The sequence below is a fragment of the Castor canadensis genome, chromosome 2 (genome assembly GCF_047511655.1).
Source record: "Castor canadensis chromosome 2, mCasCan1.hap1v2, whole genome shotgun sequence".
Taxonomy (NCBI): Eukaryota; Metazoa; Chordata; class Mammalia; order Rodentia; family Castoridae; genus Castor; species Castor canadensis.
In genome coordinates, this window is record NC_133387.1 from 121,893,258 (window position 1) to 121,906,971 (window position 13,714).

Consider the following 13,714-nt stretch of genomic DNA (forward strand, 5'->3'; position numbering starts at 1 on the left):
TTTCAATTTCCATGAGCAGGCCAATTTCTTAAGCCAAAATCTCAATTCTGCTTGGAAAAAAATGAAGATTTGAATGACTACAGTTACTGTGAAGATTCAGGGATTGGGACAGAGATGTAACAAGGCCAGTGTGTCACCTTGGTCTTTGCAAAAGGCCTCTAAGGTATAGCACTCAGTAGACACCTGGTGTGTCCATAATAGCATACATAGAATAAGTTCTAGTTATACCAAATGTGTATGTGGACCTGGATTTAGATTGTTGTAGTGCTGGTGGGAGTAGGGCTGGCAGAATGTACTATGCAGCCATGAGTCACTTACTGGCAACCCACTACTGAGTTTGGATAGGGAAAATTGTTCTCACCACCTCTTTTCTTTAGGCCACTCTTATGTTGTGTGCTCTTCATAGTCAGGAAACAAATCCAGAAATTTTTACAAGTCTTTATCCAAACCTTCAGTTTCTCAAGCTCAAGCATCAACCCACTGAGCTCCACTCATGTCTGGAGACTTTGATGTGTGGCAGCATCAGGTGATACAGTCCTCCTCCCCAGGAGCTGTTCAAGAAGGTGGTGCCCTACCACTGCCTGGACTCCATCTGGTCTCATGGACATGAAGTGCAAGAAATACCTAGCACCTACCATCTGCACCACCATTACTCAGTTTAAGACTGCGGTCTCCTCTGCCCTTACCACCTGCCTGGGAGACCAGAGCATGAAGGCATCAGACTGAGCCCAGGTAGTGCAGCACTGGATTGAGGTGGCCAGGGTATGCTACAAGAGAGACCTAGGGACACCCTCTTTGCAATCCTTCTCTCTCAGGATGTGGAGTAGTGGTCAGAGCCACTGCCAAGACCCAAGGTCTGTTATTCTCAAAGTTGTGGCCTAGACTATTATAGCAGGCTGGGAAAAGTTCACACCCCCCTGGCAATTTACCTGTATAGTTAACTGAAGTCCTGCTCTGGTGACACCTGGGTCCCTTATAGGTCCCTTGAGCTCCCCACCAACAGTATCATCAGGAGGACTCATTCCTGTAGTAAGTGAAGTCATAAGTATGCAGGAGTTCCATCCATGGATAACACAGTCCTCTTATTCAGGAGTGTGGAGTTCTGAAAAATTCCCCTCCCTCTATGCCATATTCTCTGCTCTGTAGCACAATGTGATCTACCTCATGAAGACAATTTGGGAAGGTCTCCAAGATGGTGCATCCACCTCCCAAGAAGGTTTACATGTACACGAGCTAGTATATCTAGCTCTTCATTTATTCCAGACACAAGCCCTGGGTACAGGGACCACTGGTGTGGCACAACTCAGTCCACATGGACACTGGTCAGTGTGTCTTTTTCCAAGATTAGGGTTCCATGTCTGCCAGACACTGAATACAGTCACAAGGTAGATTTTCATGTTCTTAAATTGGAACCATAGAAGTCCATGAAGTTGAAATTCAAATAGAACCTCTAAGTGGAAATGGGGTTTGGCCCTCATGTGGTGACATCCCAGAAGTTTTCCTAAAAACTCATGTATGCTTAGGGATCAGTGGAACCATTTCCAAAACTCATATCAGTAGTTTGGAGTCTTCATTTTGAAGAAAGATGAATCTCTTGTCCCTCTGAACCCTTCCCATTGACAATTCTCTACGCTTCCTGCAAGGAGAAATTCAAGAGTTTCCAGAAATTCAAAAGGCTTACAAAGACTCTCTGTCATTAGCATACACATGCCATAAAGACAACACTGCTCAGCAGGGTAGGTGAGAGTTTCCAAACTGAAAGGGCTTTTGAAAATGTCTAGTCCTCTCTTCATGGATGTGGTTAAGAGAGATGTATTGGCCACTGATCTGATCAAGGAAAGTTTGAGGAAAAAGAGTCCTGGATGTCACTGTGGTACACAGGCTGCCTAGATTTCAGGGGCTCACCATGAACACTTGATCTCACAGTGTGGTACTAGCAGACTGGCAAGGAAGGAATGAGGTTACATGGAGGCCCAGTCACCTGTTGGTCTGACATCACTTGTTCTCTTGCCAACAGTGTACATTAAACCATGGCAATGAATGTTTGAAGAAACTACCCTGAGTCACCTGTGTTTCCTGGTGTTCATTAAGTATTGGTGGTGCTGAAAGGTACTTTATTTAGATGAAAGCCCAGAAATTCACTTATACCAGAATACTTAACATTCATTCATTCATGGAGCTTAGCCACTGTGTGGGTGTGTTTGTGTGTGGGGGTGCTTGTGTGGTTGTAAAATATTTCCTGTATCTATGTCTCTTAGATACTCTGTTCCAAATAATGCAAGTCAGCAATGCTTCCTGAAAGTTGCTAATTTCAGTTTGGCTCAATGTTGCGATTCTGAACACCAGCTGTGACAAATTGTCTGGTGAGGAAATATTCAGCATTCATTGAATATGCTCATTGTATGTCCGGGTATCTTGATACATGTTCAATGTACATCACTGGCTTGTTAAAAATGATTTCAATTCCAGTGATGGTTTCAGGCATAGACTCTGGTGGATTAAGGTTTACTTCTTCACTGGCATAAAGGTGGTAATTTGTCTTCTTTCCAAGAACATTGGTGGAAATGATGTCACTTCACATGTTTTGCAAGGTTTGATGCTTTTTTAAATATTGAAAGTGTCCACAAAGTAGGGTGAACCCAGGATTTCAAGTATTGTCTTTAACTTTCCACATGCATCAAACATAAGCTGGCTTAGTATTTTGAGTGTGTGTGTGTGTATATGTGTAATACCCATAGTGTCATAGTGTATTAATTTCTTTGCTCTTTCTAATAAATTCTCATAATACACACCATTTCACACTCACTGAGTGTATCCACTGGTTAGGCATGCATAAGACTCCTTGAATCAAAATCTCTCTTTAACACTGTGGGAATTGATGTAATGCACCAGGGTGTCCCGCTGTTCAGTGACTTCTGTTCTTCTTCATCATGGCTATTTTGTAGATAGAAGTTAAATTCCTTTACTAGATAGCAATTAGGATATCCTCACTTTTTTGTGTTTGTGTGTTTGTTTGTGTATGTGTATGTGTGATTTTTCTTTTTCAATTTGCCATTCACTGATTTGTAGAAATTTGGATGAATCCCAGAAGTCACTTTGAGGAACAGTCTTGAGTCACTCTGACTGTATGTGTTCAATTCAGTGAAGGAAATGTGCACTGTTTTGTCCCTCAGAGAATCTTTGCATAAATGAATGTCCTTCCTGAGTACTTCATGGTTCTCCAAAGTTTCTGGTGTTCCTGAATGATGCCATTCACTGGAGAAATGGTAACAATTTCACTGAGTAGGGATTACTAAGCAATCATTGAGCATACCCTGAGTGTGCTGGTGTACTTCTCAAGTACAAAGTGATCAAGTACAAAGATCAAAGTGAATTAAATTCTTTGTTGACATGAAGTGGAATCATGTGGTCACATTTAGTCTCTTGCCAGACAGTGTGTGGGTTTGCGTGTTTTGATGAAGTTAGGAACACAAAATCCTGGAAATAACAACCCCCTGGTTCACTGTGTGTTATATTTTGCATCCACATAAGGGAATATCCTTCCATGTGCTGGGAGATGTAGTTCTGGGAGGAAAATTGCCTCATCTAATGTTAAGGGAGTTTTCCTGGCTAGTGGCACTGCAAAGGGCTTGAGGCGTTTTTGTGCTCACCACCAGAAATACTTCCTGGGCTCGAAAATGCGGGTGCCAGATTGGAAGTTGTATGCAACTGGACAGAAATGTCATCCCAGTTGAACCTTGAACAAGATGAAGATGGAAACTGGAGGACAAGAGCGATGCTGAGATCAAAAGAACTTGCCAGGAGTCTGGTACACAAGTGGCTGATGCCTGGAGGAGGTGGGGCCTTAGAGGGAGTGCTTACACTGTCCCACAAATCAGGATAGACTTGGTTGTGATGTCAGAGTGGGCTCACAGCCTGTGAAACTTGGAGAGTCCTGAGGTAGCCCCTGCTTGGACTATTGCTATGGCAGGCCAGACAGCCAAGCAGGAAGAAGCTGGAGGAAAGTGCCCCTGTGTTGTGTGGAAGATTCTCAGTTAAGTGGGGCCTAGAGAAATGTGGCAGGTACAGCAGTAGCACATGGGTGACCTGAGCACATCAGGATTTGGGGATTCCATTCTTCACTGGTAGCCTAATGTAGCATGCCCCAGAGTTTGGAGTGTCCACAGGCCTTTGTGCTCTTTGGCCTGGATCTCACTGAACAGAACAGGCCGCCATGGATCTCAGTGTGGTACACAGGCTGCCTAGATTTCAGGGGCTCACCATGAACACCTGATCTCACAGTGTGGTACTAGCAGACTGGCAAGGGAGGAATGAGGTTACATGGAGGCCCAGTCACCTGTTGGTCTGACATCACTTGTTTTCTGGGTACATAAACCATGGCAATAAATGTTTGAAGAAATTACCCTGAGTCACCCATGTTTCCTGGTGTTCATTAAGTATTGGTGCTGCTGAAAGGTACTTTACTTATATGAAAGCCCAGAAATTCACTTACACCAGAATACTTAATATTCATTTATGGAACTTAGCCACTGTGTGGGTGTGTTTGTGTGAGTGGGCACTGGTGCAGTTGTAAAATATTTCCTGTATCTGTGTCTCTTAGATACTCTGTTCCAAATAATGCAAGTCAGCGATGCATCCTGGAAGTCACTAATTTCGGGTTTGGTTTAACATTGCTCTTCCAAAGATCAGCTGTGACAAATTGTCTGGTGAGGAAATATTCAGCATTCATTGAATATGCCCAGTGTATGTCCAGGTACCTTGATACATGTGTCGATGTACCTCATTGCCTTTCTAGAAATGATTTCAGTTCAAGAGATGGCTTCAGGCATAGACTCTGGTGGATTAGGGTTTACTTCTTCACTGGCATAAAGGTGGTAATTTGTCTTCTTTCCAAGAACATTGGTGGAAATGATGTCACTTCATTTGTTTTGCTAAGTTTGATGCTTTTTTAAGTATTGAAAGTGTCCACACAGTAGGGTAAAGACGAGATTTCAGCTATTGTAGTTAACTTGCCACACACATCAAACATAGGCATGTTTTGTATTTGTGTGTGTGTGTTTGTTTGTGTGTGTGTGTGTAACAGCCATAGTGTCATAGTGTATTAATTTTCTTTACTTTTTCTATTATATTCTCATACTACACACTATTTCAGTCTCATTGAGTGTATCTACTGTTTAGGCATGCATAAAACTCCTTGAATCCAAATCTCTCTTTAACATTGTGGGAATGGATGGGATGCAGCAGGGTATAGTGGTGTTCAGTGACTTGTGGTCTTGTTCAACGTGGCTATTCAGTAGATAGAAGTTAAGAAATTCAATTACTAGATAACCATTAGGATTTTGGTCACTTTTTTTTTGTGTGTGTTTGTGTGTGTGTGTGTGTGTGTGCTATAATTCTTGTTCAATTTGCCATTCAGTGATTTGAGATATTTGGTTGAATCCATAAAGTCACTTGGAGGAATAGGCTTGAGTTGCTCCAACTGTATGTGTTCAGTTCCATGAAAGAAAGGTGTACTGTTTTGTCCCTAGAGAATCTTTGCAGAAATGAATGTCCTTCCCAAGTGCTTCATGGTATTGCAGAGTTTCTGATGTTCCTGAAAGTTGCTGTTCACTGGATCAATAGTAACAATTTCTCTGAGTAGGGAATACTAAGCATTCATTGAGAATACCCTGTGTGTGCTGGTGTTCTTCTCAATCAGGTGAATTAATTTCCTTTTTGATGTGAAATGAATTCATGAGGTCATTTTGAGGCTCTTGTCAGCCAATATGTGGGTTTGCATGGCCTCAACTATGCAACACTGATCACAAACTTTCTGTAAAGAGAGCCCATTCTCTACTTTCTTTTTGCCCCATTTCTCTTGATGTTGCTCTGTTAACTCAAATTGAAACTAAATAGTATGCATGCACCACCAAAGTCTTCCTTACCTTAAGCCTCTCTTTGGGTCCCTGATTGGGTGCTAGGCTTTGTCCAAAATGCCATTCTGGGCATCACTGGGCTAACCAGTGCCATTCAAGATTTACTGTTGATGACCAGCCCATTAACCCCACTCAGAAAAATCAGGCTGCCAATATTGCAGAGATTCTTGACCTGAAAGGGCTCAGGAAAGGAATGAACAGCCAAGACAAAAATTAAGAGAACCAAAGGCTGATGACCAACTGGCAATTTTTTTTATTTTTGCCTCAGGCTTATAAGCAGTACAAAGCAGGATTCCTATGCCTGGGAAAAAATGCCCTTGCTCCAGCCTCCATGGTTTCATAAACAATGCCCAGTCCTCCCTAGTTTCACCTAGTTTCATATAAAAAAGACCTGGACTTGGTGGTCAAGGACATGTTGCCTTGTTCCTAGCCTATCTGTCTTGCTCATACTAAACAAATATGTTCAGATTATTAATGTCTCTTTTCTCCAGACAAAGGAAGCCACTCAATGTTCCCTCAAAATCCCCAATGAGAGACATGTTGCACCTGCAGTTTCTGACCTTGTCTGGACCCTGCAAAGCCAAAACGACCTTGTCAGATTGTGACCCAGGGCTCCCACCATTCTACCACCTCTGGAGTTATGTTGTGAACCAATCAGACATTGTCCTCAGCCCATACTCCTGGAACCTTAAAGGAAAGCTCTGGCATCTCAGGATTCTATTTCTAAGAGGCAAGGAGTCACTATTCCTCCTCGTGCCCAACTGTGAGAGTTAGAATCTTGGCCTCAGGCTCTCTTGGTTTTAAGGCTGCAGTGCTGTCATTGTGAAATTTATCTGTGCCCTTAGTTTTCACAACATGTCTCTTCTGATCAAGGCCACAAGGGAATCAGCAAGGTAGAGGAACTCATGTCTTACTTCATGCTTTTCAAGATTGCATTTTCTGGATATGAGGGAAGGGCAGCATGTCTGATCTCCTAAGAGATGGCTCACTCAATGGATTACAACTGAATGTGTCATGCTAGTGTCCATTAGTAAGTCATCAGGATGGCCCCCTCTCTTCATTTGGACAATAGGCATCTAGGGGCTCAGTAGAATGGAGACTGATCTGTCCAAGTCCTCCTCATAATCCTCAAAAGTGACCTGACCAATGATGTCTTCCTCCCAGGGGCCACTTCTCCCCTGAGCAGGCCAATACTTTGCTTCAACAACTCGGCTACTGCCTGTGCTCTGGAGGTCTTCTGGTCATCCCTGGCCATTGGGAACTTTCATTTTTCCAGTGACTTTCCTGAAGACAGTAGGGACTTGGGTCCTGCCTTAGTTGCTCTCTAGGAAGATGTCATTCTGGTGTCACTGACCACCATCCATGGTGATTTTTTCTTTCTTTGCCATGGCCTGCACACAATGGCCAACCCAACTGTTCAGTTGGAGCTACAGCAAGGAGGTCCACCTTCCTTTTCACCTTTCTATTGGCCCCCTGTTTTGCTTGCTTATCTCAATTGACAGAGACTTTTGTGGTCACCTCCAGAAGCTGGCTGGCATTCGTACCAGCAAACCCCTCAAGCTTTTATAATTTTTTCCTTATGTTCCCCTGTGGCTGCCTGACAAATGCTGCCTTAATCATCTTCTGGTTTTCAGCCACCTCTGGATCAAAAGGGGTGCACAGGCAGAAGGTCTCACAGATTCATAAAACTGGCTGGGACTCTCATTTGGCCATTGGAGGACTTCTGTTTTCTTACTCATGTTCATGGCCTTTTCCCCTCCTTTCTTCAAGCCTCCTAATAATGCCTCCTGATACTGTGGAAGAAGCTGGTAATCTCATTCACCATTAGGGTCCCAATGGGGGTTCTCCTCAGGGAACTGGCCCAGAGCATAGGCTTAGCCATTTAAAGTGCCCCCAGGGGCATGATCTTCCAGACACTGTAGTGCTGCCAAGGTTATGCAACATCACTCCTCAGCATTAAATAGAGTCATAAGAAGCTGTAAGCAGTGTGTCCCAGAGGGCTAATAAGTTTAGATGATGGAGAAAATTAGATCACTCAGAGTCTGAGCCTTTCCCATGAAGGACAGGCTATGCTACTTCCAGTTTAGGAGGTCTGTTGTGGTAAAGGCTGGTAGAAAAATGTTCACCTTCCCTCTTATATCTATTGGGCCCTGGACTGCTTTCAGGGACATCTGTAGTACAGTGGGTCATGGGAGGGAGGCTACGTGCATATGGGGACTGTCCAAATATTCCTAGTTGAACCTAGGGGCCAATCTCACAGGGAGCTATGGAGTGGGGACTGGTGGGCTCAGAATGAACATGAAACTCATGGGGCCAGAGGAAGATGGAGTTGTTACATTTTTAAGGACCTGTAGGCACAGTCATGTTGCTACTGGGGCATCCCCATCTGATGTTGCTTTCATTTTCAAGGGTGGATGCAAAGGGTTTTGTAGGCAAAGGTAGGTATACTGGCAAATAAGGGGAAGATCTCCTGGGGTCCCCCACTAATATGGGTTTCTGTGGCTTTTGACATATTTCCCTGCACTTGGAAGTTGCTTCCATCATTGCTACCATGACTCTACATGCTTCCTCTAAGTGGGACTTTAGCCATGTGGCCCAAGTGAGCACTGCATCCTTTTAGCCATCAACATAAGGAAACTGATCTGGGTTCCAGGCTACACACAACCACCTCATAAACTCTGTTAACTATGACCTTATCTACTGGCCCCTCCAAGGGCCACCCTACACCAAAAGCAAACCAGTCTATTTCACAGAAGAGCCTAAGCTTGTAAGGAGTTAGCTTGACTCTGTAATGTCCATGAAATCCCTTTTTAAAATTCTTAAGCATGCACCTTGGGGGAGGGCAGTGTTCTTATTCTGACCTCCTTCCATTCTTCCCATTGCCAGAGCTCACCCTAGACCATGTGAGTTTGCCATGGACCCACAGATTGGGAATCTTCACTTGCTTTGTAGATGGGTCGTGTCTCAGGCTTACATGTTCACACATTCTCACACAGCCCAGTACTTCCACCCTGCTCCCTGAACCTGAGAGACAGTTCCACCACAAAGGGCAGTTACTAGAGTATCTCTGCAGGGAGTTGATCAGACTCCCTTTCTGCCTCCTAAGACAGGCTGAATTCGAACTGGGTTCCTACTGATCTGAGGAGTGGGGCTCCCAAGTTGGTTCCAAGTCTTTCCAGGATCCTTTGTTTGACTGAAACTTGCATCCTCAGTTTGCTGGGAGAGAGGTTCAATCCCTTGGGATAAACCTGTTTGGTGGTGCCTGGCAGGGGCAGCCCTCTGGTGGGCCGGGAACACTGAGCGAAGTGAAAACACCACTTTGAATCCCAGATTGAGCACCCAGAAATGTTTTAGGAAGGCTCAGGGAGAGAGATGGGCAACCACAGTTTTCAGGAAGCAAGTTTATTAAGCAGCCTGCAGCAACTCAGGAGATTCATATCCAAAGTCTGAGAACAAAAGGGGCTTTCCTCATATGCCATTTAGAGTAGGTTACAGAAATGGAGGGTGCAGTTTGTCCAATACATGGTCACATACTATTTCATTGGCCATTTTAAACACTGTGGCAAGCTGACCCTTCTCTGGTCTCACCCCAGGTGTTGATTGACATTCCTCAAATCCATTTTTTCACTGTTGTAATCATTATCTCTCATTATGTCCCTCACTGTCTCTCATTATCTCTTTTCCCCTCCCTGTCTTCCTGCCAGAAGTGCACTCTTGGAAGACTGTGGAATTCAGTCAAGGCCCTGGCCTTAACTTCAGGCTCTATGGAGCCCTGGTCTTATGAGTTTTGCACATGGTATGAGTTTGCATGGGGTCCTGTATCTGTTCACAGAGTGTTCCAATCTCCACTCCAGCTGCTGTACTGTAAAGATCACTTTGGGCACAATAGGTATCTCTTATTTTGCACTTGTGTCTCTCTGGCTCAACCTGCTCCATGTATTGCATTGCTCAAGTGTGATGAAGGTTTTTAAAGTGACTCTTAAAAACTTCCCTTTATTACCAGGTAAAAGTGAGCTAGGTTAGTAATCTAAGTAGAGGAATATTGAAAAAGAGAACTTTGCACTGCACATAAATATGGTTTTATAATTCCTTTTTTAAATTTTTTCTGAATAAAGTATGAGTATTAGTTAATTATGCACCAATATGGTTTCATTAATGTAAGGTGTTAATCATAAGGAAAACTATAGGGATGGAAGGTATGTACGCACTTTGCTCAATTGTTCTACAAATCGAGAACTGTTCTGAAAAGTGAAGTCTATGACTTTTTGAAAATACTTCTATCTTAACTAAGTAATAGAAGTAATGAAAATACTTCTATCTTAAGTTCACATCTTAAGACTTGTTCCAAAAATATAACCACCAGTACAGGCAAAGATTTACATACAAGGATATTTTGGTCTAATTTACAATAGTTCTAACCTAAATGTTCAGTTAGAGATTGAAGAGAAACTAGCTTTCAATAGAATATTGCAGACCTTTAAAATTCTATCACTCGGCATGGTGGGGCCTGAAATTCCAGCTACTTTGGGGTGTGAGGTAGGAGGTATACAAGTTTGAGACTAGCATGGGCTACATAGCAATAGAAAATGGGTTGTGGGGAGAAAAAGGCTATGGATGTTGCTCAGTGATAGAGTATATGTGAGGCCCAGGTTCAATCCTTAATGCAAAATTACAAAATATATGTGATGACATAAATATAAATTTATGGCATATAGAGACACAAGTTAAAAATAGGTGTACTGCAAAATTCTGTCTGTATTGCCAGAAATAGATTGGATAGATAGACAGGTAGACAGACACAGGTGATGGATTTTTAGTTTTTTAAGTTTATCTATGTTTTCTAAATTTTTACACGGAATATATTCCTTTTCTATAGAAAATTGTACATAACATAAAGCATAACATTTTAGTCATTTTAAAGTGTACAATTCAGAGGCATTTAGTTCATTTACAGTGTTGCACAAACACCACCTCTACCTAAGGTCTGGAACAGTTCAATCACCAAAACAGGAAATCCCCACCAGTCAGGCTGTCTGTCCCATTCTCCCATCACTTCAGCCCCTGCAAACCACTAATCTGCTTTTCTGTCTCTATGGATTTTCCTATGTTGCATATTTCATATTAACAAATTAGTGTGAAATATGACTTTTTTGTCTGGTTTCTTTCACTTACCATAATGTCTTCAATGTCCACTGTACAATATCCCATCATATATAGTACCACATTTTATCTCCAAACTTATCAGCTGATGAACACTTGGGCTGTCTCCATCTTTATATTTGAAAACTGTGATCATTCATGTACAAGTGCATGAATTTCATTTATTCACAGGTGCATACACTGTTTGGGCCATTTCTCCCTCCTACACCATCCCCCTTCCTTTCCTCTGCACAACCTTCACTTCTTGGCAGAACCTGTTCTGCCCTTATCTCTAATTTTGTTAAAAAGAACACAAGCAACAATAAAATAGACAAAGGGTTTTTGCTAGTTGAGAAAAGGATAGCTATACAGAGAGATTCCTAGCATTGCTCCCATGTACAAATGTGTTACATCCCAAGTGGCTTCATTTCTACCTAACATTTTTACTAGTTCCTGATCCCCTTCCCATTTTGACCTCAGTTACTTTAAAATTTCTGTATTAGCTCCTCTGCAGTGGGGACATCAAACACTTTCATATTTTGGATTTCCTACCTATCCCCATAACTCCCATATGTGCTCTCCCCTTGTCATGTGGTCCAAGTCCCACCACAATGGTGTATTTGCTCTAGATCTAAAGTCTGCACATGAGGGAGATCATACAGTTTTTTGTCTTCTGAGCCTGGCTAACTTCGCTAACAATGATGTTCTCCAGTATAATCCAATTACTTGTGAAAGATAAGATTTGATTCATCTTCATGGCTGAGTAAAACTCCATTGTGTATAAGTACCACATTTTCTTAATCCATTCATCTGTAGTGGGGTATCTTGGCCTTTTCCATAACTTAACTATTGTGAATAGCACTGCAATAAACATGGGTGTGCAAGTGCCTCTGAAGTAACCTGTGTTGCATTCCTTTAGGTTTATCCCCAGGAATGGGATTGCTGGATCATATGGCAGATCTAGGTTTAGGTACTTAAGAAGCCTCCATAATTTTTTTTCAGAGTGGTTTCACTAGCTTGCATTCTCACCAGCAGTGGGATGATGGTTTGTTTTTTCCCACAGCCACAGCACCTGTTGTCAGTGTTGATTTTTTTCATGGCGATTCTAACAGGGGTTACATGGAATATTAGTGTGCTATTGACTTACATTTCCTTCATGGCTAGAGATAGTGAACATTTTCTCAGGTGTGTTTTGTCCATTTAAATTTCTTCTGTTGTGAATGTTCTGATCAGTTCAATTGCCCATTTCTTTATTGGATCATTGATTTGGGAGTATCTAGTTTTTTAAGTTCCCTGTATTTTCTGGTTATCAATCCTTTGTGTGGTGTATAGATGGCAAATACTTTCTGTCATCCTGTGGGTGGTCTCTTCAGTTTAGAGACCATTTCTTTTGTCATGCAGAAGATTTTAATTTTATGTAGTCCCATTTGTCCATCCTTTCTCTTTGTTGATGAGATGCTGGGGTTCTATTGAGGAACTCCTTGACTATACCTATTTCTTCCAGAGTATTCCTTGCACTTTTTTCTTTTAAACGAACCAATGCCCCCCCCACAACAAGATAAATATGTAAAACACTTTTGATGGTAATGGGCATCCTAAAATAAAGGTATTGTGAAATAAAATTTTCTTTAAATCTGTTGATTTTTGTAGTCTATTAAATGAGCCTGTTCAAGGGAACTGATTGATATATTTTGTTAATGTTACCATAGATTTAAACATGTGAATATTTAAGAGGCCAGAAAAACTGCATCCCTAATATACCTATAAAAACCTGTAAAGAAATTTGGTTCTACCCTCTTACACTGCTGGTGGGAATGTAAACTAGTCCAATCACTCTGGAAAAGAATTTGGAGGCTAGTTAGAATTCTAAACATTGATCTACCATATGATCTAGCAATACTACTCTTGGAGATATACCCAGAAGAATGTGACACAGGTTACTCCAAATGCACCTGCACACCCATGTTTATTGCAGCAGTATTCACAATAACCAAGTTATGGAAACAGCCAAGATGCCCCACTACGGACGAATGGATTAAGAAAATGTGGTGTTTATACACAATGGAATTTTATGCAGCCATGAAGAATGAAATATTATCATTCTCAGGTAAATGGATGGAATTGGAGAACATCATTCTGAGTAAGGTTAGCCTGGCCCAAAAGACCAAAAATCATACGTATATTCTCCCTCATATGTGGATATTAGATCAAGGGCAAATACAACAAGGGGATTGGACTTCAATAACATGGAAAATTGAGAGCACACAAAGGAGGTATGAGGATAGGTAAGACACCTAAAAAACTTGATAGCATTTGTTACCCTCAACAGAGAGAAACTAAAGCAGATACTATAAAGGAACTGAGGTCAATAGAAGAAGGGGACCAGGAACTAGAGAAAAGGTTAGTTCAAGAATAATTAACTTAGAAGGTAACATACATGCACAGGAAATCAATGCGAGTTAACTCCCTGTACAGCTATCCTTATCTCAACTAGCAAAAACCCAGTGCTGTCAAGTAAATTTCTCTGCCAAGGTGAATATGATCTCTCAATGCCAGACAGTGCCACTCTGTACTGGAGCACTAAGTGCTTGAGAAGTGGTCAGTGTGACTGAGGAACTGTGTTCTTCCTCTGCTTTACTTTTAGTCAATTTAAATTTAAA